Genomic DNA, 25,215 nt, shown 5'->3' with positions numbered 1-25,215 from the left:
AGGGGTTTCAGTGGGACGGCACCCTCTCATATGCCATTTTATGAAGGGAGTGAAGCGTTTGAGACCAGTGTCGAAGCGGCTGGTGCTGTCATGGGACTTGTCCACGGTTCTAAATGCTTTAACTCGAGCCCCGTTTGAACCTCTGGAGAGTGTTCATATTAAGCTCCTATCTCTGAAAATGGTCTTACTACTTGCTTTAGTCTCAGCTAAGCGAGTGGGTGAGTCGGTTACATGCCATGTCGGTTCATCAAGCATGTCTGAACTTTAGTCTGGACGACAGCAAGGTTACGCAGCTGCCTATCCCGGCTTTCGTTCCCAAAGTCAGTGATTCAGCTTAGAACTGCTCTGCTTTGGAGTTGCATGCCTTTTACCTAGGGCTGGGTATCATATAAAAATTTCACATAATAATATCAATACTGATACCTTGACTTCGATACCGGTTCTTGAACGATACTTTTTTCGATAACAATTTTATGAAATTCGGTTTAACAAGATTACATTACAAATTACCTTAAAAAAAAGCTTTGGTTTCATTTTTTCAGTTTGTTGCCTTTTTTTTTTTTACAGACTCAAAGGCTCATATAGGCCACTGGGGGGCGGAATATACACCCCGCGCTCAAGCACACGTATAAAGCTTGCCGCAAAGTAGCCTAACGATTATGAATGTGCAGGAAAAAATAGCAAGGAAACATTTTAATTGTTTATTAATAAACTAGTGTTTTCTGAGTCAGTGTTGGCTGCAAATATGAAGTTGTCATTGCTGACTCGTCATCTACGCACTATAGTGAACCCCAGCGTGCCTATAGAGCGAAATGCAATTTTTTTTAGATTCGAATTGGTGCATTTAAAAATAGACATTTAATGCTCTCTATATGCCTATTTCTCATGTCTGTTAGGCAAGTAGGCTTTACGCTGAGTTTCGGTTCATTTGTGATGCGCTCCAGTTCTTCTTGCAGTCGAAGACGGAGCAAATTTCTGCTCTTAAGTTTATTCTGTGGACTGTCAAGTGCTTCATCAGATTTGTTGTGTGGCCGGTCTTGGCAGCGATTATCTTGTCGCAAATATTGCATCGCACGATGTTGACATCGAGTCTGGTGAAATGTAGCCACACTTTGGATCTTTTCCACATCTTTTACATCTATTGGGGTTGGAACGCTTACATACTACAGCCTCACGTGTGACCCACGTGTAACCGGCCAGCATAAACTAGTGTTTTTCCTTGATGCCTCGCCACAGCCTATCATGCTGCAAGCTTATTGGCTCACAGACGTTGACGAGATTGACCCCTTGGATATCGAAATTTGGTACCGAATGAAAAGAGGTTTTTTTTTTTATACTTGATGGTATCGAGGCAATTTGGTCGGCGCCTAAAAAGTATAGAACTCGATACCCAGCCCTACTTTTACCCCCTACATTTTCTTCATAGGTGGAGCAGAAATTGCACACTTTGTGCCCTGTATGCCATTATGTAAACAGCACACGATCGTTCAGGAAGAGTGATCAGTTATTCGTTTCATGGGCCACTCAATGTAAGGGTAAGCCGATCTCCTCGAAGCGCCTTTCCCATTTGATGGTGGAGGCGATTGAATCGGCCTATACTTCTATGGGTCTTCATTCCCCGGCAGGCTTAAGGGCTCATTCTACAAGGGGTACAGCTACCTCAGGGCATTGTTCAACGGGTTTTCGGTATGAGATATTTGTGCAGCGGCATCCTGGGCTTCCCCTCATACATTTGTCAGATTTTACCGTCTGGATGTCACTGCAACCTCTATGGCTCATGCAGTTCTCAATGTTGGTTCTTTGGAGAGCATGCGTTACGTCAGTTGGCTATATTTTTTCCATAGAGAGATACCGAGTGTTTGCTTGAAAGAGAATGTTAGGTTACTTGCGTAACCTCGGTTTTCTGGGAACAGAGCAATGTATCTGACCAAGCTTCCCTACTAGCATAAAACAGGGGAAGAGCGTGCTTAGAATGCCGTTTTGGGTTTCATAGCTGTATATATAGAGAGGGGGTGGGCTCCTTGTCATGAGCTGTGATTGTAACTGTGAGCTGTGCTGTAATTGGTGCTTCCAAAGTCTATCACGCCTGGGGATGTATAGTGAGATACATTGCTCTATTCGCAGAGAACCAGGGTTACGCAAGTAATCTAACATTTGCTGATACTGTGCATATTTACAGATTTTAAGATGATGACGACAGGAGTGAATGAGATGAAATATTATTGAGAGGTGACAGAAGTGATGCCGTTTATGATAGATATATCCAGAAACATATATGTTTCCAAGGTGCAAGATCTATGGTCTTGTTTATGGAATGTGATACCGGTTTATTGGAAATGGACAATATAATTAAAATTCTTATTTTATTTGGGAAATATAATATACATAAAGCAAAGTATGTCAACTGTGCCGAATGGTAGACAGTTTTCCACTGACTTAAAGATATTTTACAATTCCCTAACCTCACTAGAGGACAATAGTAAAGTTGTTAAGACATCTAGGCTGTTGAAAAAGATAACTTATGTTTTCGGTATGAGTTTGATACAAGATGCAAAATTTTGATTTCATTGTTTTATAGATTCAAGTGTTTTTATGGCTCTGTATTACCCTATTGTTAACTATAAAAAATGTTTAAGCCTATATTCAATCTGTTCATCATAAAAAATATATAAAAATGGCTGTATTCCCTAGTTGCTTGACACATTGTTGTTAGTCATAATTACTTGGATAAATCAGCAATTGACAAATTCAGTTTCAAATTCTAGACATGCCCCTGCGTCTGTGTGTGCTGTCTCTCTTCACATTCTACGCAGATTTTTGCCAGTAGAGATCCACTTTCCTGTAGAGTTTAGGTGTAAGAGGTTATTCATAACAACAACTTGTATACTCTGAATTTTCTGAGAGCTCCGACTTGTACCATGTGATCGCAGTACCACCTGACCATTTTATCGTTGATAGTGTTGCCATAGAAACACTCAATGATCTTCTAATTATGTCATCTGGCGTGAACACAACTCCACTCCAAACCTAATCAAACACACCTGAACAAGCTAATCAAGGTCTTCAAGTTTAGGCTGCGAGAAAACTACACGCAGGTGTGATTTTCATCAGGGTTGGAGTTACCAAGACTTCCTTGGATCTATAAATCTTTAGACAGTAATTTATGTTAAGTGATTCAGCAGCACATGTTTTCAGTGTAGTTGTGTGTGCCTCACTGTTCCTCCTGACTGACTAATTCAGCGCATCTTCTAGCAGAGTTGATTGTGAGATCGCAGGTCGAGAGGATGACAGCTAGAGTGTACTGCTCGTTGAGTGTTGTTTTATTGTGCCTGTCTGCATGTTTGAGCACCAACCATGCTGGAGTCGTAGGTGAGAAGATCTTTTAGCTTCATTACTCCGCCTGAAGAAATGCATAAATAAGTGCCTTACAAAATATGATGTACAGTATGATTAGTTGTAATGGCAAACTTATGATCAACATTTTAACTGGATGTCTTCTATCTGCATTGTGCTTCTATAACACACCTCACCAGTAGTGGGATAGTTTGTAACGGCACTCTGTGTCTTTGAAACTAATTGACAGTATGGTATTTCTACTCTATTTGAAGCAGATAAATGTATGAATATTTTCAAGTTTGAGCCGAACATTGGAAAACCCCTGACTTAAATACTGAAACTATTACAACAACACTCCTGTAGTGTCTGGTAAAGCTGACGGTCGTGCCATGGAGGATGTACTTGTGATCGAGATTGCTCTGGAGGGCAATGTTAACTGAACTAAATGTGAAACTCCAGTAGAAAGACTGAACTAGTATTTTCTTGTAAAACCTATTCTGATCTTTGACCACTTTTTTTCATATCACTGAATGCTGAAAGTCTCACTTTATGTTTCTGTCATGTGTTCGTATCACAGCAAAGCCAGGACAGTGTCCAAACACAAAATCTGGTGGAGGAAATTGTACTGAGTTTTGTTCATATGACAGTGACTGTCCGAACAATGAGAAATGTTGCAGCAATGGATGTGGACGTCAGTGTATGGCTCCATATACAGGTATTTGTTATTTTATTAGTGTTTTGAATCGGCTTCCTCGTTATTTCAGTTGGTCTTATTTTATGTTATCGTTCTGTGTCAAAAGTATTGATAGCACCGTTTTGAGCGCAGTATTGCTTTACAAATTTAATAGATGATGAATAACTTAAAATACAATTCCTTCTGTAAGTAAAACGTGCTGTTCATCCTTTGCGTGTTTTGTGCTGTACACCTGAGATTAAATGTTACTAAACAGACTGATTATCTGAATCCATGCAGTGAAGCCTGCAGCTGAACCGGCCAAGCCTGCAGTGTGTGCTGAAAACTGTCAAATTCACCCTGATGGCCAATGTTCTGGCCCTAAGAGGGGTCCTCCAGAGCCTGTAGAGACGCCTGCGGCCGAACCAGCAGAGTCTGCGGCCGAACCAGCAAAGCCTGCAGAGTGTGCTGAAAACTGTCAAAAAACTCACCCTGATGCCCAATGTCCTGGCCCTAAGAGGGGTCCTTCAGAGCCTGTAGTGACGCCTGCGGCCGAACCGCCAATGCCTCCAGTGGAGCCTGCGGCCGAACCAGCAGAGCCTGCAGTGTGTGCTGAAAACTGTCAAAAAACTCACCCTGATGGCCAATGTCCTGGCCGTAAGGGGGTTCCTCCAGAGCCTGTAGTGATGCCTGCGGCCGAACCGCCAGTGCCTACAGTGTGTGCTGAAAACTGTCAAAAAACTCACCCTGATGCAAAATGTCCTGGCCGTAAGGGGGGTCCTCCAGAGCCTGTAGTGATGCCTGCGGCCGAACTGCCAATGCCTACAGTGTGTGCTGAAAACTGTCAAAAAACTCACCCTGATGCCCAATGTCCTGGCCGTAAGGGGGGTCCTCCAGAGCCTGTAGTGACGCCTGCGGCCGAACAGCCAATGCCTCCAGTGAGGCCTACAGTGTGTGCTGAGAGCTGTCAAAAAACTCACCCTGATGCCCAATGTCCTGGCCGTAAGGGGGGTCCTCCAGAGCCTGTAGTGATGCCTGCGGCCGAACCGCCAATGCCAACAGTGTGTGCTGAAAACTGTCGAAAAACTCACCCTAATGCCCAATGTCCTGGCCGTAAGGGGGGTCCTCCAGAGCCTGTAGTGACGCCTGCGGCCGAACAGCCAATGCCTCCAGTGAAGCCTACAGTGTGTGCTGAGAGCTGTCAAAAAACTCACCCTGATGGACAATGTCCTGGCCCTAAGGGGCCATAAAGAAAGGGGCCATGCATGCAGTTAACTGTTGATTTTTACCATGTTTTCCCTGTTTAACAAATAAACCTAATACTTCAAGTCTTTTCTTCTTTTTTTATTTTTTTTCTTAAAAAAAATGGAAAAACAAATTAATGTGCATGAGTTTCATTTATATAGCACATTTAATGCAACAGCTGTTGCCCAAGTGCTTCACAATAACTAAACCCAAATAAGAGTACAGAGAGGGGAAAAAGAGACAAGGTATTGATCAAACACCTATCATGAAGGTGCCCAGGAAGTCTTAAAAAGATGTGCTTTTAACATGGCCTTACATTTCGGTAGCGACTGTACTGACCTTACGGAAAGGGGAGATCATTCCAAAGTTTGGTTCCGACATGGGAAAACGTTCTGTCGGCCTTATGTTTGTTTTGTTCAGACAAAACAGAAGATTTTTATATTCGGATCTCAAAAGACCTAGATGGATTATAAAAGTCCAGCATACTAGAAAGAGAAGTGACAAAATTGTGTAATAACAATCTTCTAGATAATTCTATCGAACCAGCAACTATTTTAAAAACTATGTAATTGACTCAAATTTCTTGGCTGACTTGAGCATTCTCACCAGCATTCTGTTTTGTTTTTTTGAAGATGCGCCAATGCTTTGATTCCAAAATAAAGAGTTGCACTCGTGAGTACAAAGCTCTTTCTCGCTCAGTCTGCGGGATATGATCTCAAGGATGCTTTCATATAATCATCTAACCTGCGCACATAAAATACAGGTTTATCAGTTTCTCCTTTCAGAGTGAAGTGTGCACATTTTTTTTACTCTTCCATTCGGGCTCAGCCTAAACTCTGCACGGTTTCAGCAGGTGCATAGAGGTAGCGTTATCAGCGCTGAGACACAATGGGGTCAGAATATCTGCTTATCTGGACGATTATCTGATATGCGCTCACTCACGGGAGTGTGCGGAATGGGATACAGAGATGCTCACGTCTCATCTCACGAATATGGGGTCCAGAATCAACTGTGCCGAAAGCCAGCTGATTCAATCTCAGGAGACACCGCAGCATACCGCGCTATGCTCTTGGAAAGAATGATAATGGTGTTTTATCAGTGCCAAGCCCAGTTTCGCAGGGAACCGTGGTATTGTTCAGGACCTGTCTCCACCTTTTGGGCATGATGGCTTTTTAGCTGTCTGTGGTCCCGCTGGGCTCGCTAAAAATGAGAGACTTCCAGCGATGGGTAGCAGCGAGGAGTCCGTGTCCTAGTCTGCACCTTGTGCGCAGAGTGAGAATATCCGCGGAGTGCGTGATGGCTCTTCATCAGTGGAGAGACCCCCGCTTATTCCTGACCGGGGTACTGCTCGGGGGCGTGTCTCTGAGAAAAGAAGTTACAACGGATGCATCCCTGACAGGCTGAGGGGCTGTTTTTCAGGGCAGATCGGCAAATGGTAGCTGGACGCCCCAGCTTCGCAGACTTCACATAAATGTGTTGGAGTTGATCGCAATCATTCCTGAAAATATTCTTGAAAGGGTTTCATGTTCTGGTCAGAGAAGACAACACAACGGTGGTGGCATATATTAATAGCCAAGAGGGAACACGTTTGTTGCAACTTCACAACTTCAGCTCACTGCGCATGACGCACGTACCGGGAGTCCTAAAATGTAGGAACAGATCTCCTTTCAAGGGGAAACCTGTTGTACGGAGAATGGGTACTCCCTGGTCAGAGAAGACAACACAACTGTGGTGGCATATATCAATAGCCAAGAGGGAACACGTTCGTTTCAACTGCACAACTTCAGCTCACTGCGCATGACGCACATACCGGGAGTCCTAAAATGTAGGAACAGATCTCCTTTCAAGGGAAAACCTGTTATAATGAGAATGGTTATTCTCATGGGTATTGGTAATGGGTATTGCTCCAGCCGCAGGTGGTGGATCGGATTTGGGGGATGTATGGCAGGGCTGCCGTAGATCTCTTCGCCTTGCAGGCAAACGCAAAGTGTCCGATGTATGTGTCTCTTTCAGGGACGAAAATGTGCCTTTGATTGTGGATGCGCTGCCACATCCATGGCCGAACGTGTTGCTATGCATTCCCATCGCTGAGTCTGATTTCTCCCACCCTGGACAGAGTAAGAAAAAACAAATGATCTATCCTTCTGATAGCCCCTCATTGGCCGGGGAGGCTGTGGCTGGCAGAGATTGTCCAGCTGGACCTGCTTTCACAAGCAGGGGGGCAGATATTTTACCCACACCCGGAACATGTCGATCTTTGTGTCTGGCCCGTGAAGGGTTAAATTGAAACGCATTCAGGCTTCCACAGAAGGTTATAAACACTATCCAAAGCGCTAGAGCCCCATCAACTGTATGGCCTTTAATAGCGTGTGTTTGAGGACTGGTGTACTCGTAAAGAAGTTATTCCCGTTCAGTGATGTACTCTGCTTTTTGCAAAGCATGATGAACAACGGGAGAGCGTTTTCTACTATTAAAGTTTACTTTGCTGCTATTTCAGTTTGTCATGTAGGTTTCGAAGGGGTTTCAGTGGGACGGCACCCTCTCATATGCCATTTTATGAAGGGAGTGAAGCGTTTGAGACCAGTGTCGAAGCGGCTGGTGCTGTCATGGGACTTGTCCACGGTTCTAAATGCTTTAACTCGAGCCCCGTTTGAACCTCTGGAGAGTGTTCATATTAAGCTCCTATCTCTGAAAATGGTCTTACTACTTGCTTTAGTCTCAGCTAAGCGAGTGGGTGAGTCGGTTACATGCCATGTCGGTTCATCAAGCATGTCTGAACTTTAGTCTGGACGACAGCAAGGTTACGCTGCTGCCTATCCCGGCTTTCGTTCCCAAAGTCAGTGATTCAGCTTAGAACTGCTCTGCTTTGGAGTTGCATGCCTTTTACCTAGGGCTGGGTATCATATAAAAATTTCACATAATAATATCAATACTGATACCTTGACTTCGATACCGGTTCTTGAACGATACTTTTTTCGATAACAATTTTATGAAATTCGGTTTAACAAGATTACATTACAAATTACCTTAAAAAAAAGCTTTGGTTTCATTTTTTCAGTTTGTTGCCTTTTTTTTTTTTTACAGACTCAAAGGCTCATATAGGCCACTGGGGGGCGGAATATACACCCCGCGCTCAAGCACACGTATAAAGCTTGCCGCAAAGTAGCCTAACGATTATGAATGTGCAGGAAAAAATAGCAAGGAAACATTTTAATTGTTTATTAATAAACTAGTGTTTTCTGAGTCAGTGTTGGCTGCAAATATGAAGTTGTCATTGCTGACTACGCACTATAGTGAACCCCAGCGTACCTATAGAGCGAAATGCAATTTTTTTTAGATTCGAATTGGTGCATTTAAAAATAGACATTTAATGCTCTCTATATGCCTATTTCTCATGTCTGTTAGGCAAGTAGGCTTTACGCTGAGTTTCGGTTCATTTGTGATGCGCTCCAGTTCTTCTTGCAGTCGAAGACGGAGCAAATTTCTGCTCTTAAGTTTATTCTGTGGACTGTCAAGTGCTTCATCAGATTTGTTGTGTGGCCGGTCTTGGCAGCGATTATCTTGTCGCAAATATTGCATCGCACGATGTTGACATCGAGTCTGGTGAAATGTAGCCACACTTTGGATCTTTTCCACATCTTTTACATCTATTGGGGTTGGAACGCTTACATACTACAGCCTCACGTGTGACCCACGTGTAACCGGCCAGCATAAACTAGTGTTTTTCCTTGATGCCTCGCCACAGCCTATCATGCTGCAAGCTTATTGGCTCACAGACGTTGACGAGATTGACCCCTTGGATATCGAAATTTGGTACCGAATGAAAAGAGGTTTTTTTTTTTATACTTGATGGTATCGAGGCAATTTGGTCGGCGCCTAAAAAGTATAGAACTCGATACCCAGCCCTACTTTTACCCCCTACATTTTCTTCATAGGTGGAGCAGAAATTGCACACTTTGTGCCCTGTATGCCATTATGTAAACAGCACACGATCGTTCAGGAAGAGTGATCAGTTATTCGTTTCATGGGCCACTCAATGTAAGGGTAAGCCGATCTCCTCGAAGCGCCTTTCCCATTTGATGGTGGAGGCGATTGAATCGGCCTATACTTCTATGGGTCTTCATTCCCCGGCAGGCTTAAGGGCTCATTCTACAAGGGGTACAGCTACCTCAGGGCATTGTTCAACGGGTTTTCGGTATGAGATATTTGTGCAGCGGCATCCTGGGCTTCCCCTCATACATTTGTCAGATTTTACCGTCTGGATGTCACTGCAACCTCTATGGCTCATGCAGTTCTCAATGTTGGTTCTTTGGAGAGCATGCGTTACGTGAGTTGGCTATATTTTTTCCATAGAGAGATACCGAGTGTTTGCTTGAAAGAGAATGTTAGGTTACTTGCGTAACCTCGGTTTTCTGGGAACAGAGCAATGTATCTGACCAAGCTTCCCTACTAGCATAAAACAGGGGAAGAGCGTGCTTAGAATGCCGTTTTGGGTTTCATAGCTGTATATATAGAGAGGGGGTGGGCTCCTTGTCATGAGCTGTGATTGTAACTGTGAGCTGTGCTGTAATTGGTGCTTCCAAAGTCTATCACGCCTGGGGATGTATAGTGAGATACATTGCTCTATTCGCAGAGAACCAGGGTTACGCAAGTAATCTAACATTTGCTGATACTGTGCATATTTACAGATTTTAAGATGATGACGACAGGAGTGAATGAGATGAAATATTATTGAGAGGTGACAGAAGTGATGCCGTTTATGATAGATATATCCAGAAACATATATGTTTCCAAGGTGCAAGATCTATGGTCTTGTTTATGGAATGTGATACCGGTTTATTGGAAATGGACAATATAATTAAAATTCTTATTTTATTTGGGAAATATAATATACATAAAGCAAAGTATGTCAACTGTGCCGAATGGTAGACAGTTTTCCACTGACTTAAAGATATTTTACAATTCCCTAACCTCACTAGAGGACAATAGTAAAGTTGTTAAGACATCTAGGCTGTTGAAAAAGATAACTTATGTTTTCGGTATGAGTTTGATACAAGATGCAAAATTTTGATTTCATTGTTTTATAGATTCAAGTGTTTTTATGGCTCTGTATTACCCTATTGTTAACTATAAAAAATGTTTAAGCCTATATTCAATCTGTTCATCATAAAAAATATATAAAAATGGCTGTATTCCCTAGTTGCTTGACACATTGTTGTTAGTCATAATTACTTGGATAAATCAGCAATTGACAAATTCAGTTTCAAATTCTAGACATGCCCCTGCGTCTGTGTGTGCTGTCTCTCTTCACATTCTACGCAGATTTTTGCCAGTAGAGATCCACTTTCCTGTAGAGTTTAGGTGTAAGAGGTTATTCATAACAACAACTTGTATACTCTGAATTTTCTGAGAGCTCCGACTTGTACCATGTGATCGCAGTACCACCTGACCATTTTATCGTTGATAGTGTTGCCATAGAAACACTCAATGATCTTCTAATTATGTCATCTGGCGTGAACACAACTCCACTCCAAACCTAATCAAACACACCTGAACAAGCTAATCAAGGTCTTCAAGTTTAGGCTGCGAGAAAACTACACGCAGGTGTGATTTTCATCAGGGTTGGAGTTACCAAGACTTCCTTGGATCTATAAATCTTTAGACAGTAATTTATGTTAAGTGATTCAGCAGCACATGTTTTCAGTGTAGTTGTGTGTGCCTCACTGTTCCTCCTGACTGACTAATTCAGCGCATCTTCTAGCAGAGTTGATTGTGAGATCGCAGGTCGAGAGGATGACAGCTAGAGTGTACTGCTCGTTGAGTGTTGTTTTATTGTGCCTGTCTGCATGTTTGAGCACCAACCATGCTGGAGTCGTAGGTGAGAAGATCTTTTAGCTTCATTACTCCGCCTGAAGAAATGCATAAATAAGTGCCTTACAAAATATGATGTACAGTATGATTAGTTGTAATGGCAAACTTATGATCAACATTTTAACTGGATGTCTTCTATCTGCATTGTGCTTCTATAACACACCTCACCAGTAGTGGGATAGTTTGTAACGGCACTCTGTGTCTTTGAAACTAATTGACAGTATGGTATTTCTACTCTATTTGAAGCAGATAAATGTATGAATATTTTCAAGTTTGAGCCGAACATTGGAAAACCCCTGACTTAAATACTGAAACTATTACAACAACACTCCTGTAGTGTCTGGTAAAGCTGACGGTCGTGCCATGGAGGATGTACTTGTGATCGAGATTGCTCTGGAGGGCAATGTTAACTGAACTAAATGTGAAACTCCAGTAGAAAGACTGAACTAGTATTTTCTTGTAAAACCTATTCTGATCTTTGACCACTTTTTTTCATATCACTGAATGCTGAAAGTCTCACTTTATGTTTCTGTCATGTGTTCGTATCACAGCAAAGCCAGGACAGTGTCCAAACACAAAATCTGGTGGAGGAAATTGTACTGAGTTTTGTTCATATGACAGTGACTGTCCGAACAATGAGAAATGTTGCAGCAATGGATGTGGACGTCAGTGTATGGCTCCATATACAGGTATTTGTTATTTTATTAGTGTTTTGAATCGGCTTCCTCGTTATTTCAGTTGGTCTTATTTTATGTTATCGTTCTATGTCAAAAGTATTGATAGCACCGTTTTGAGCGCAGTATTGCTTTACAAATTTAATAGATGATGAATAACTTAAAATACAATTCCTTCTGTAAGTAAAACGTGCTGTTCATCCTTTGCGTGTTTTGTGCTGTACACCTGAGATTAAATGTTACTAAACAGACTGATTATCTGAATCCATGCAGTGAAGCCTGCAGCTGAACCGGCCAAGCCTGCAGTGTGTGCTGAAAACTGTCAAATTCACCCTGATGGCCAATGTTCTGGCCCTAAGAGGGGTCCTCCAGAGCCTGTAGAGACGCCTGCGGCCGAACCAGCAGAGTCTGCGGCCGAACCAGCAAAGCCTGCAGAGTGTGCTGAAAACTGTCAAAAAACTCACCCTGATGCCCAATGTCCTGGCCCTAAGAGGGGTCCTTCAGAGCCTGTAGTGACGCCTGCGGCCGAACCGCCAATGCCTCCAGTGGAGCCTGCGGCCGAACCAGCAGAGCCTGCAGTGTGTGCTGAAAACTGTCAAAAAACTCACCCTGATGGCCAATGTCCTGGCCGTAAGGGGGTTCCTCCAGAGCCTGTAGTGATGCCTGCGGCCGAACCGCCAGTGCCTACAGTGTGTGCTGAAAACTGTCAAAAAACTCACCCTGATGCAAAATGTCCTGGCCGTAAGGGGGGTCCTCCAGAGCCTGTAGTGATGCCTGCGGCCGAACTGCCAATGCCTACAGTGTGTGCTGAAAACTGTCAAAAAACTCACCCTGATGCCCAATGTCCTGGCCGTAAGGGGGTTCCTCCAGAGCCTGTAGTGACGCCTGCGGCCGAACAGCCAATGCCTCCAGTGAGGCCTACAGTGTGTGCTGAGAGCTGTCAAAAAACTCACCCTGATGCCCAATGTCCTGGCCGTAAGGGGGGTCCTCCAGAGCCTGTAGTGATGCCTGCGGCCGAACCGCCAATGCCTACAGTGTGTGCTGAAAACTGTCGAAAAACTCACCCTAATGCCCAATGTCCTGGCCGTAAGGGGGGTCCTCCAGAGCCTGTAGTGACGCCTGCGGCCGAACAGCCAATGCCTCCAGTGAAGCCTACAGTGTGTGCTGAGAGCTGTCAAAAAACTCACCCTGATGGACAATGTCCTGGCCCTAAGGGGCCATAAAGAAAGGGGCCATGCATGCAGTTAACTGTTGATTTTTACCATGTTTTCCCTGTTTAACAAATAAACCTAATACTTCAAGTCTTTTCTTCTTTTTTTTATTTTTTTTCTTAAAAAAAATGGAAAAACAAATTAATGTGCATGAGTTTCATTTATATAGCACATTTAATGCAACAGCTGTTGCCCAAGTGCTTCACAATAACTAAACCCAAATAAGAGTACAGAGAGGGGAAAAAGAGACAAGGTATTGATCAAACACCTATCATGAAGGTGCCCAGGAAGTCTTAAAAAGATGTGCTTTTAACATGGCCTTACATTTCGGTAGCGACTGTACTGACCTTACGGAAAGGGGAGATCATTCCAAAGTTTGGTTCCGACATGGGAAAACGTTCTGTCGGCCTTATGTTTGTTTTGTTCAGACAAAACAGAAGATTTTTATATTCGGATCTCAAAAGACCTAGATGGATTATAAAAGTCCAGCATACTAGAAAGAGAAGTGACAAAATTCTGTAATAACAATCTTCTAGATAATTCTATCGAACCAGCAACTATTTTAAAAACTGCGTAATTGACTCAAATTTCTTGGCTGACTTGAGCATTCTCACCAGCATTCTGTTTTGTTTTTTTGAAGATGCGCCAATGCTTTGATTCCAAAATAAAGAGTTGCACTCGTGAGTACAAAGCTCTTGCTCGCTCAGTCCGCGGGGTTTGATCTCAAGGATGCTTTCATATAAGCATCTAACCTGCGCACAGAAAATACAGGTTTATCAGTTTTTCCTTTCAGAGTGAAGTGTGCACATTTTTTTTACTCTTCCATTCGGGCTCAGCCTAAACTCTGCACGGTTTCAGCAGTTGCATAGAGGTAGCGTTATCAGCGCTGAGACACAATGGGGTCAGAATATCTGCTTATCTGGACGATTATCTGATATGCGCTCACTCACGGGAGTGTGCGGAATGGGATACTGAGAGGCTCACGTCTCATCTCACGAATATGGGGTCCAGAATCAACTGTGCCGAAAGCCAGCTGATTCAATCTCAGGAGACACCGCGGCATACCACGCTATGCTCTTGGAAAGAATGATAATGGTGTTTTATCAGTGCCAAGCCCAGTTTCGCAGGGGAACCGTGGTATTGTTCAGGACCTGTCTCCACCTTTTGGGCATGATGGCTTTTTAGCTGTCTGTGGTCCTGCTGGGCTCGCTAAAAATGAGAGACTTCCAGCGATGGGTAGCAGCGAGGAGTCCGTGTCCTAGTCTGCACCTTGTGCGCAGAGTGAGAATATCCGCGGAGTGCGTGATGGCTCTTCATCAGTGGAGAGACCCCCGCTTATTCCTGACCGGGGTACTGCTCGGGGGCGTGTCTCTGAGAAAAGAAGTTACAACGGATGCATCCCTGACAGGTTGAGGGGCTGTTTTTCAGGGCATATCGGCAAATGGTAGCTGGACGCCCCAGCTTCGCAGACTTCACATAAATGTGTTGGAGTTGATCGCAATAATTCCTGAAAATATTCTTGAAAGGGTTTCATGTTCTGGTCAGAGAAGACAACACAACGGTGGTGGCATATATTAATAGCCAAGAGGGAACACGTTTGTTGAAACTGCACAACTTCAGCTCACTGCGCATGACGCACGTACCGGGAGTCCTAAAATGTAGGAACAGATCTCCTTTCAAGGGGAAACCTGTTGTACGGAGAGTGGGTACTCCCTGGTCAGAGAAGACAACACAACTGTGGTGGCATATATCAATAGCCAAGAGGGAACGCGTTCGTTTCAACTGCACAACTTCAGCTCACTGCGCATGACGCACATACCGGGAGTCCTAAAATGTAGGAACAGATCTCCTTTCAAGGGAAAACCTGTTATACGGAGAATGGTTATTCTCATGGGTATTGGTAATGGGTATTGCTCCAGCCGCAGGTGGTGGATCGGATTTGAGGGATGTATGGCAGGGCTGCCGTAGATCTCTTCGCCTTGCAGGCAAACGCAAAGTGTCCGATGTATGTGTCTCTTTCAGGGACGAAAATGTGCCTTTGATTGTGGATGCGCTGCCACATCCATGGCCGAACGTGTTGCTATGCATTCCCATCGCTGAGTCTGATTTCTCCCACCCTGGACAGAGTAAGAAAAAACAAATGATCTATCCTTCTGATAGCCCCTCATTGGCCGGGGAGGCTGTGGCTGGCAGAGATTGTCCAGCTGGACCTGCTTTCACAAGCAGGGGGGCAGATATTTTACCCACACCCGGAACATGTCGATCTTTGTGTCTGGCCCGTGAAGGGTTCAATTGAAACGCATTCAGGCTTCCACAGAAGGTTATAAACACTATCCAAAGCGCTAGAGCCCCATCAACTGTATGGCCTATAATAGCGTGTGTTTGAGGACTGGTGTACTCGTAAAGAAGTTATTCCCGTTCAGTGATGTACTCTGCTTTTTGCAAAGCATGATGAACAACGGGAGAGCGTTTTCTACTATTAAAGTTTACTTTGCTGCTATTTCAGTTTGTCATGTAGGTTTCGAAGGAGTTTCAGTGGGACGGCACCCTCTCATATGCCATTTTATGAAGGGAGTGAAGCGTTTGAGACCAGTGTCGAAGCGGCTGGTGCTGTCATGGGACTTGTCCACGGTTCTAAATGCTTTAACTCGAGCCCCGTTTGAACCTCTGGAGAGTGTTCATATTAAGCTCCTATCTCTGAAAATGGTCTTACTACTTGCTTTAGTCTCAGCTAAGCGAGAGGGTGAGTCGGTTACATGCCATGTCGGTTCATCAAGCATGTCTGAACTTTAGTCTGGACGACAGCAAGGTTACGCTGCTGCCTATCCCGGCTTTCGTTCCCAAAGTCAGTGATTCAGCTTAGAACTGCTCTGGTTTGGAGTTGCATGCCTTTTACCTAGGGCTGGGTATCATATAAAAATTTCACATAATAATATCAATACTGATACCTTGACTTCGATACCGGTTCCTCAACGATACTTTTTTCGATAACAATTTTATGAAATTCGGTTTAACAAGATTACATTACAAATTACCTTAAAAAAAAGATCTCTTCGCCTTGCAGGCAAACGCAAAGTGTCCGATGTATGTGTCTCTTTCAGGGACGAAAATGTGCCTTTGATTGTGGAATGCTCTGCCACATCCATGGCCGAACGTGTTGCTATGCATTCCCATCGCTGAGTCTGATTTGTCCCACCCTGGACAGAGTAAGAAAAAACAAATGATCTATCCTTCTGATAGCCCCTCATTGGCCGGGGAGGCTGTGGCTGGCAGAGATTGTCCAGCTGGACCTGCTTTCACAAGCAGGGGGGCAGATATTTTACCCACACCCGGAACATGTCGATCTTTGTGTCTGGCCCGTGAAGGGTTAAATTGAAACGCATTCAGGCTTCCACAGAAGGTTATAAACACTATCCAAAGCGCTAGAGCCCCATCAACTGTATGGCCTTTAATAGCGTGTGTTTGAGGACTGGTGTACTCGTAAAGAAGTTATTCCCGTTCAGTGATGTACTCTGCTTTTTGCAAAGCATGATGAACAACGGGAGAGCGTTTTCTACTATTAAAGTTTACTTTGCTGCTATTTCAGTTTGTCATGTAGGTTTCGAAGGGGTTTCAGTGGGACGGCACCCTCTCATATGCCATTTTATGAAGGGAGTGAAGCGTTTGAGACCAGTGTCGAAGCTGCTGGTGCTGTCATTGGACTTGTCCACGGTTCTAAATGCTTTAACTCGAGCCCCGTTTGAACCTCTGGAGAGTGTTCATATTAAGCTCCTATCTCTGAAAATGGTCTTACTACTTGCTTTAGTCTCAGCTAAGCAAGTGGGTGAGTCGGTTACATGTCATGTCGGTTCATCAAGCATGTCTGAACTTTAGTCTGGACGACAGCAAGGTTACGCTGCTGCCTATCCCGGCTTTCGTTCCCAAAGTCAGTGATTCAGCTTAGAACTGCTCTGCTTTGGAGTTGCACTGGGGGGCGGAATATACACCCCGCGCTCAAGCGCACGTATAAAGCTTGCCGCAAAGTAGCCTAACGATTATGAATGTGCAGGAAAAAATAGCAAGGAAACATTTTAATTGTTTATTAATAAACTAGTGTTTTCTGAGTCAGTGTTGGCTGCAAATATGAAGTTGACATTGCTGACTCGTCATCTTCGGAGTATAGTGAACCCCAGCGTGCCTATAGAGCGAAATGCAAAAAATTTTTTTGATTCGAATTGGTGCATTTAAAAATAGACATTTAATGCTCTCTATATGCCTATTTCTCATGTCTGTTAGGCAAGTAGGCTTTACGCTGAGTTTCGGTTCATTTGTGATGCGCTCCAGTTCTTCTTGCAGTCGAAGACGGAGCAAATTTCTGCTCTTAAGTTTATTTCGTGGACTGTCAAGTGCTTCATCAGATTTGTTGTGTGGCCGGTCTTGGCAGCAATTATCTTGTCGCCAATATTGCATCGCACGATGTTGACATCGAGTCTGGTGAAATTTAGCCACACTTTGGATCTTTTCCACATCTTTTACATCTATTGGGGTTGGAACGCTTACATACTACAGCCTCACGTGTGACCCACGTGTAACCGGCCAGCATAAACTAGTGTTTTTCCTTGATGCCTCGCCACAGCCTATCATGCTGCAAGCTTAGTGGCTCACAGACGTTGACGAGATTGACCCCTTGGATATCGAAATTTGGTACCGAATGAAAAGACTTTTTTTTTTTTATACTTGATGGTATCGAGGCAATTTGGTCGGCGCCTAAAAAGTATCGAACTCGATACCCAGCCCTACTTTTACCCCCTACATTTTCTTCATAGGAGGAGCAGAAATTGCACACTTTGTGCACTGTATGCCATTATGTAAACAGGACACGATCGTTCAGGAAGAGTGATCAGTTATTCGTTTCATGGGCCACTCAATGTAAGGGTAAGCCGATCTCCTCGAAGCGCCTTTCCCATTTGATGGTGGAGGCGATTGAATCGGCCTATACTTCTATGGGTCTTCATTCCCCGGCAGGCTTAAGGGCTCATTCTACAAGGGGTACAGCTACCTCAGGGCATTGTTCAACGGGTTTTCGGTATGAGATATTTGTGCAGCGGCATCCTGGGCTTCCCCTCATACATTTGTCAGATTTTACCGTCTGGATGTCACTGCAACCTCTATGGCTCATGCAGTTCTCAATGTTGGTTCTTTGGAGAGCATGCGTTACGGGAGTTGGCTATATTTTTTCCATAGAGAGATACCGAGTGTTTGCTTGAAAGAGAATGTTAGGTTAATTGCGTAACCTCGGTTTTCTGGGAACAGAGCAATGTATCTGACCAAGCTTCCCTACTAGCATAAAACAGGGGAAGAGCGTGCTTAGAATGCCGTTTTGGGTTTCATAGCTGTATATATAGAGAGGGGGTGGGCTCCTTGTCATGAGCTGTGATTGTAACTGTGAGCTGTGCTGTAACTGGTGCTTCCAAAGTCTATCACGCCTGGGGATGTATAGTGAGATACATTGCTCTATTCGCAGAGAACCAGGGTTACGCAAGTAATCTAACATTTGCTGATACTGTGCATATTTACAGATTTTAAGATGATAACGACAGGAGTGAATGAGATTAAATATTATTGAGAGGTGACAGAAGTGTTGCCGTTTATGATAGATATATCCAGAAACATATATGTTTCCAAGGTGCAAGATCTATGGTCTTGTTTATGGAATGTGATACCGGTTTATTGGAAATGGACAATATAATTAAAATTCTTATTTTATTTGGGAAATATAATATACATAAAGCAAAGTATGTCAACTGTGCCGAATGGTAGACAGTTTTCCACTGATTTTACAATTCCCTAACCTCACTAGAGGACAATAGTAAAGTTGTTAAGACATCTAGGCTGTTGAAAAAGATAACTTATGTTTTCGGTATGAGTTTGATACAAGATGCAAAATTTTGATTTCATTGTTTTTATGGCTCTGTATTACCCTATTGATAACTATAAAAAATGTTTAAGCCTATATTCAATCGGTTCATCATAAAAAATATATAAAAATGGCTGTATTCCCTAGTTGCTTGACACATTGTTGTTAGTCATAATTACTTGGATAAATCAGCAATTGACAAATTCAGTTTCAAATTCTAGACATGCCCCTGTATCTGTGTGTGCTGTCTCTCTTCACATTCTACGCAGATTTTTGCCAGTAGAGATCCACTTTCCTGTAGAGTTTAGGTGTAAGAGGTTATTCATAACAACAACTTGTATACTCGGAATTTTCTGAGAGCTCCGACTTGTACCACGTGATCGCAGTACCACCTGACCATTTTGTCGTTGATAGTGTTGCCATAGAAACACTCAATCATCTTCTAATTATGTCATCTGGCGTGAACACAACTCCACTCCAAACCTAATCAAACACACCTGAACAAGCTAATCAAGGTCTTCAAGTTTAGGCTGCGAGAAAACTACACGCAGGTGTGATTTTCATCAGGGTTGGAGTTACCAAGACTTCCTTGGATCTATAAATCTTTAGACAGTAATTTATGTTAAGTGATTCAGCAGCACATGTTTTCAGTGTAGTTGTGTGTGCCTCACTGTTCCTCCTGACTGACTAATTCAGCGCATCTTCTAGGAGAGTTGATTGTGAGATCGCAGGTCGAGAGGATGACAGCTAGAGTGTACTGCTCGTTGAGTGTTGTTTTATTGTGCCTGTCTGCATGTTTGAGCACCAACCATGCTGGAGTCGTAGGTGAGAAGATCTTTTAGCTTCATTACACTGCCAGAAGAAATGCATAAATAAGTGCCTTACAAAATATGATGTACAGTATGATTAGTTATAATGGCAAACTTATGATCAACATTTTGACTGGATGTCTTCTATCTGCATTGTGCTTCTATAACACACCTCACCAGTAGTGGGATAGGTTGTAACGGCACTCTGTGTCTTTGAAACTAATTGACAGTATGGTATTTCTACTCGATTTGAAGAAGATAAATGTATGAATATTTTCAAGTTTGAGCCGAACATTGGAAAACCCCTGACTTAAATACTGAAACTATTACAACAACACTCCTGTAGTGTCTGGTAAAGCTGACGGTCGTGCCATGGAGGATGTACTTGTGATCGAGATTGCTCTGGAGGGCAATGTTAACTGAACTAAATGTGAAACTGAAGTAGAAAGACTGAACTAGTATTTTCTTGTAAAACCTATTCTGATCTTTGACCACTTTTTTTCATATCACTGAATGCTGAAAGTCTCACTTTATGTTTCTGTCATGTGTCTGTATCACAGCAAAGCCAGGACAGTGTCCAAGCACAAAATCTGGTGGAGGAAATTGTACTGACTTTTGTTCATATGACAGTGACTGTCCGAACAATGAGAAATGTTGCAGCAATGGATGTGGACGTCAGTGTATGGCTCCATATACAGGTATTTGTTATTTTATTAGTGTTTTGATTCGGCTTCCTCGTTATTTCAGTTGGTCTTATTTTATGTTATCGTTCTGTGTCAAAAGTATTGAGCCGATAGCACCGTTTTGAGCGCAGTATTGCTTTACAAATTTAATAGATGATGAATAACTTAAAATACAATTCCTTCTGTAAGTAAAACGTGCTGTTCATCCTTTGCGTGTTTTGTGCTGTACACCTGAGATTAAATGTTACTAAACAGACTGACTATCTGAATCCATGCAGTGAAGCCTGCAGCTGAACCGGCCAAGCCTGCCGTGTGTGCTGAAAACTGTCAAATTCACCCTGATGGCCAATGTTCTGGCCCTAAGAGGGGTCCTCCAGAGCCTGTAGTGACGCCTGCGGCCGAACCAGCAGAGCCTGCGGCCGAACCAGCAGAGCCTGCAGCCGAACCAGCAAAGCCTGCAGTGTGTGCTGAAAACTGTCAAAAAACTCACCCTGATGCCCAATGTCCTGGCCCTAAGAGGGGTCCTTCAGAGCCTGTAGTGACGCCTGCGGCCGAACCGCCAATGCCTCCAGTGGAGCCTGCGGCCGAACCAGGAGAGCCTACAGTGTGTGCTGAAAACTGTCAAAAAACTCACCCTGATGCCCAATGTCCTGGCCGTAAGGGGGTTCCTCCAGAGCCTGTAGTGATGCCTGCGGCCGAACCGCCAATGCCTACAGTGTGTGCTGAAAACTGTCAAAAAACTCACCCTGATGCCCAATGTCCTGGCCGTAAGGGGGGTCCTCCAGAGCCTGTAGTGATGCCTGCGGCCGAACCGCCAATGCCTACAGTGTGTGCTGAAAACTGTCAAAAAACTCACCCTGATGCCCAATGTCCTGGCCGTAAGGGGGGTCCTCCAGAGCCTGTAGTGACGCCTGCGGCCGAACAGCCAATGCCTCCAGTTAAGCCTACAGTGTGTGCTGAGAGCTGTCAAAAAACTCACCCTGATGGACAATGTCCTGGCCCTAAGGGGCCATAAAGAAAGGGGCCATGCATGCAGTTAACTGTTGATTTTTACCATGTTTTCCCTGTTTAACAAATAAATCTAATACTTCAAGTCTTTTCTTTTTTTCTTAAAAAAAATGGAAAAACAAATTAATGTGCATGAGTTTCATTTATATAGCACATTTAATGCAACAGCTGTTGCCCAAGTGCTTCACAATAACTGAACCCAAATAAGAGTACAGAGAGGGGAAAAAGAGACAAGGTATTGATCAAACACCTATCATGAAGGTACCCAGGAAGTATTAAAAAGATGTGCTTTTAACATGGCCTTACATTTCGGTAGCGACTGTACTGACCTTACGGAAAGGGGAGATCATTCCAAAGTTTGGTTCCGACATGGGAAAACGTCTGTCGCCCTTATTTTTGTGTTTTGTTCAGACAAAACAGAAGATTTTTATATTCGGATCTCAAAGACCTAGATGGATTATAAAATGGCAGCATACAAGAAAGAGAAGTGACAAAATTGTGTAATAACAATCTTCTAGATAATTCTATCGAACCAGCAACTATTTTAAAAACTGCGTAATTGACTCAAATTTCTTGGCTGACTTGAGCATTCTCACCAGCATTCTGTTTTGTTTTTTTGAAGATGCGCCAATGCTTTGATTCCAAAATAAAGAGTTGCACTCGTGAGTACAAAGCTCTTGCTCGCTCAGTCCGCGGGGTATGATCTCAAGGATGCTTTCATATAAGCATCTAACCTGTGCACAGAAAATACAGGTATATCAGTTTTTCCTTTCAGAGTGAAGTGTGCACATTTTTTTTACTCTTCCATTCGGGCTCAGGCTAAACTCTGCACGGTTTCAGCAGGTGCATAGAGGTAGCGTTATCAGCGCTGAGACACAATGGGGTCAGAATATCTGCTTATCTGGACGATTATCTGATATGCGCTCACTCACGGGAGTGTGCGGAATGGGATACAGAGATGCTCACGTCTCATCTCACGAATATGGGGTCCAGAATCAACTGTGCCGAAAGCCAGCTGATTCAATCTCAGGAGACACCGCGGCATACCGCGCTATGCTCTTGGAAAGAATGATAATGGTGTTTTATCAGTGCCTAGCCCAGTTTCGCAGGGGAACCGTGGTATTGTTCAGGACCTGTCTCCACCTTTTGGGCATGATGGCTTTTTAGCTGTCTGTGGTCCCGCTGGGCTCGCTAAAAATGAGAGACTTCCAGCGATGGGTAGCAGCGAGGAGTCCGTGTCCTAGTCTGCACCTTGTGCCCAGAGCGAGAATATCCGCGGAGTGCGTGATGGCTCTTCATCAGTGGAGAGACCCCCGCTTATTCCTGACCGGGGTACTGCTCGGGGGCGTGTCTCTGAGAAAAGAAGTTACAACGGATGCATCCCTGACAGGTTGAGGGGCTGTTTTTCAGGGCAGATCGGCAAATGGTAGCTGGACGCCCCAGCTTCGCAGACTTCACATAAATGTGTTTGAATTGATCGCAATCATTCCTGAAACATTCTTGGGTGCTGAATGGGTGCTCCAGCCGCAGGTGGTGGATCGGATTTGGGGGATGTATGGCAGGGCTGCCGTAGATCTCTTCGCCTTGCAGGCAAACGCAAAGTGTCCGATGTATGTGTCTCTTTCAGGGACGAAAATGTGCCTTTGATTGTGGATGCGCTGCCACATCCATGGCCGAACGTGTTGCAATGCATTCCCATTGCTGAGTCTGATTTCTCCCACCCTGGACAGAGTAAGAAAAAACAAATGATCTATCCTTCTGATAGCCCCTCATTGGCCGGGGAGGCTGTGGCTGGCAGAGATTGTCCAGCTGGACCTGCTTTCACAAGCAGGGGGGCAGATATTTTACCCACACCCGGGAAACATGTCGATCTTTTTGTCTGGCCCGTGAAGGGTTAAATTGAAATGTATTCAGGCTTCCACAGAAGGTTATAAACACTATCCAAAGCGCTAGAGCCCCATCAACTGTATGGCCTTTAATAGCATGTGTTTGAGGATTGGTGTACTCGTAAAGAAGTTATTCCCGCTCAGAGCTAATTTTATGAAATCCGTTTTAACAAGATTACATCACATTTTACCTTAAAAAAAAACTCACCCTGATGCCCAATGTAAGCACATACTGATTACATAAACCAAAAAAAGCTTTGGTTTTATTTTTTCAGTTTTTAACCTTTAGTGGCAGAAGTGATATTTCTACCATATTTTTAACAGGGAGTCGGTTTTGCAGCCTTGAGTAAATGGAGTCAACACAAGAAATGTCATCGCTCTTCTGCAGAATTTCAACGGCATCAACCGTTGGATCCGGGTCGGTGGTCGCGTGTCTCGCTTTTTTTCTTAACAGTGCGAAAGAAATTCAAATAATTTTTGTCATACATACATCATTCAAAATTGTATGTGTACTTTTATTTATGTACACTCATAATAAAAACAGAATATTTTGCTTTTCCTAAAATAAATAAAATAAACATGATGCGCGTTCTGCCTCTCTCAGTGTGAGGTTCATTCTGAAACACGACAGAAAATGAACTGTAACTTAGCGAATACTTGCCACACATACATGAGATATACACTGCTGTTCAAAAGGTTGGGGTCGGTAAGATTTTTAATGTTTTTAAAATAAGTCTCTTCTGCTCAAGGCTGCATTTATTTGATTAAAAATACGAAAAAATCCAGTAATATTGTGAAATATTATTTCAATGTAAAGCAGCTGTTTTCTATTTGACTATACAGTAAAGTGTAATTTATTCCTGTGATCAAAGCTGAATTTTCAGCATCATTACTCCAGTCTTCAGTGTCACATGATCCTTCAGAAATCATTCTAATGATTATTTGATGGTAAATGGTAAATGGACTGCATTTATATAGCGCTTTAACAGACCCAGTGGTCACCAAAGCGCTTTACATATTGCCTCACATTCACCCATTCACGCACTCATTCACACACCGACGGCGGTGTCAGCCATGCAAGGCGCCATCCAGCTCGTCGGGAGCAGGTGGGGTTAGCTGTCTTGCTCATGGACACCTCGACACTTGGTCAGGTGGAACCGGGGATGCTCAAGAACATTTATGATTATTATCACAGTTGAAAACAGTTGTGCTGCTTTATATTTTTATGCAGACCGTAATTCTTTTTTTTCAGGATTCTTTAAAAGTTCAAGAGAAAAGCATTTAATTAAAAAATAAATATTTTGCATTATTATAAAAGTCTTTTATAAAAATTGACTTTTGATCAATTTAATGCGTCCTTTCTGAAGAAAAGTATTTATTTCTTTAAAAAAAAATCGTATTGACCTCATACTTTTGAACGGTAGTGTATTTCTTTACAAAGCTTGAATTCTCTGTTTTTAAATGATGTAAAACTTATCAAAAGCAAATATTCTCTGTTTAATCCGTATGAAAGCAACGAGATTCTCAAACGCATGCTCATTATCTCTAATATGACCATACCTATGGGGTGCCGTTTGTAAAGCGGATTACGCTGAAAATAACAGCAATATTTTGTCACATTTAGCTTCAAACAACGTTTAAAAAACTGCTATGTAATTTTGACATTCACTTTTTAGCACATTTACAACAATATTTGTTAACTTAGAGATATTATAAATAGTTAAATCTAAATATTAAATGTTACACCTAAATGTTAAATCTAAATATTAAATCTAAATCTAAATGTTAAATCTATATGTTAAATTTAAATGTTAAATCTGAATCTAAATCTAAATATTAAATCTAAATGTTAAATCTAAATGTTAAATCTGAATCTAAATGTTAAATCTAAATCTAAATGTTAAATCTAAATATTAAATCTAA

The 25,215-nt window shown here is 43.0% G+C and overlaps 2 long non-coding RNA genes across 5 annotated transcripts; both read left to right on the top strand.

Annotated features, from left to right (window-relative positions):
• Positions 1-3,084: 3,084 nt before the first annotated feature.
• LOC143721381 (uncharacterized) lies at positions 3,085-4,411 on the top strand. Its single transcript, XR_013196726.1, has 3 exons — positions 3,085-3,369; positions 3,914-4,051; positions 4,310-4,411. It is a non-coding gene; the product is annotated as an uncharacterized LOC143721381 (long non-coding RNA).
• A 15,030-nt stretch (positions 4,412-19,441) lies between these two features.
• LOC143721351 (uncharacterized) lies at positions 19,442-21,491 on the top strand. 4 transcript variants are annotated; one of them, XR_013196719.1, is made up of 3 exons: positions 19,442-19,731; positions 20,276-20,413; positions 21,082-21,491. It is a non-coding gene; the product is annotated as an uncharacterized LOC143721351 (long non-coding RNA). The 4 variants fall into 4 exon arrangements; XR_013196720.1 differs by lacking the exon at positions 21,082-21,491 and adding an exon at positions 20,971-21,072; XR_013196718.1 differs by lacking the exon at positions 21,082-21,491 and adding an exon at positions 20,827-20,952.
• The last annotated feature ends 3,724 nt before the right edge of the window (positions 21,492-25,215 follow it).

Source organism: Siphateles boraxobius, unplaced genomic scaffold (assembly GCF_051911475.1).
Source record: "Siphateles boraxobius isolate OS27281-9 unplaced genomic scaffold, OSU_SipBor_1 66, whole genome shotgun sequence".
Classification (NCBI taxonomy): Eukaryota; Metazoa; Chordata; class Actinopteri; order Cypriniformes; family Leuciscidae; genus Siphateles; species Siphateles boraxobius.
This window is presented reverse-complemented; position numbering and strand designations above follow the sequence as displayed.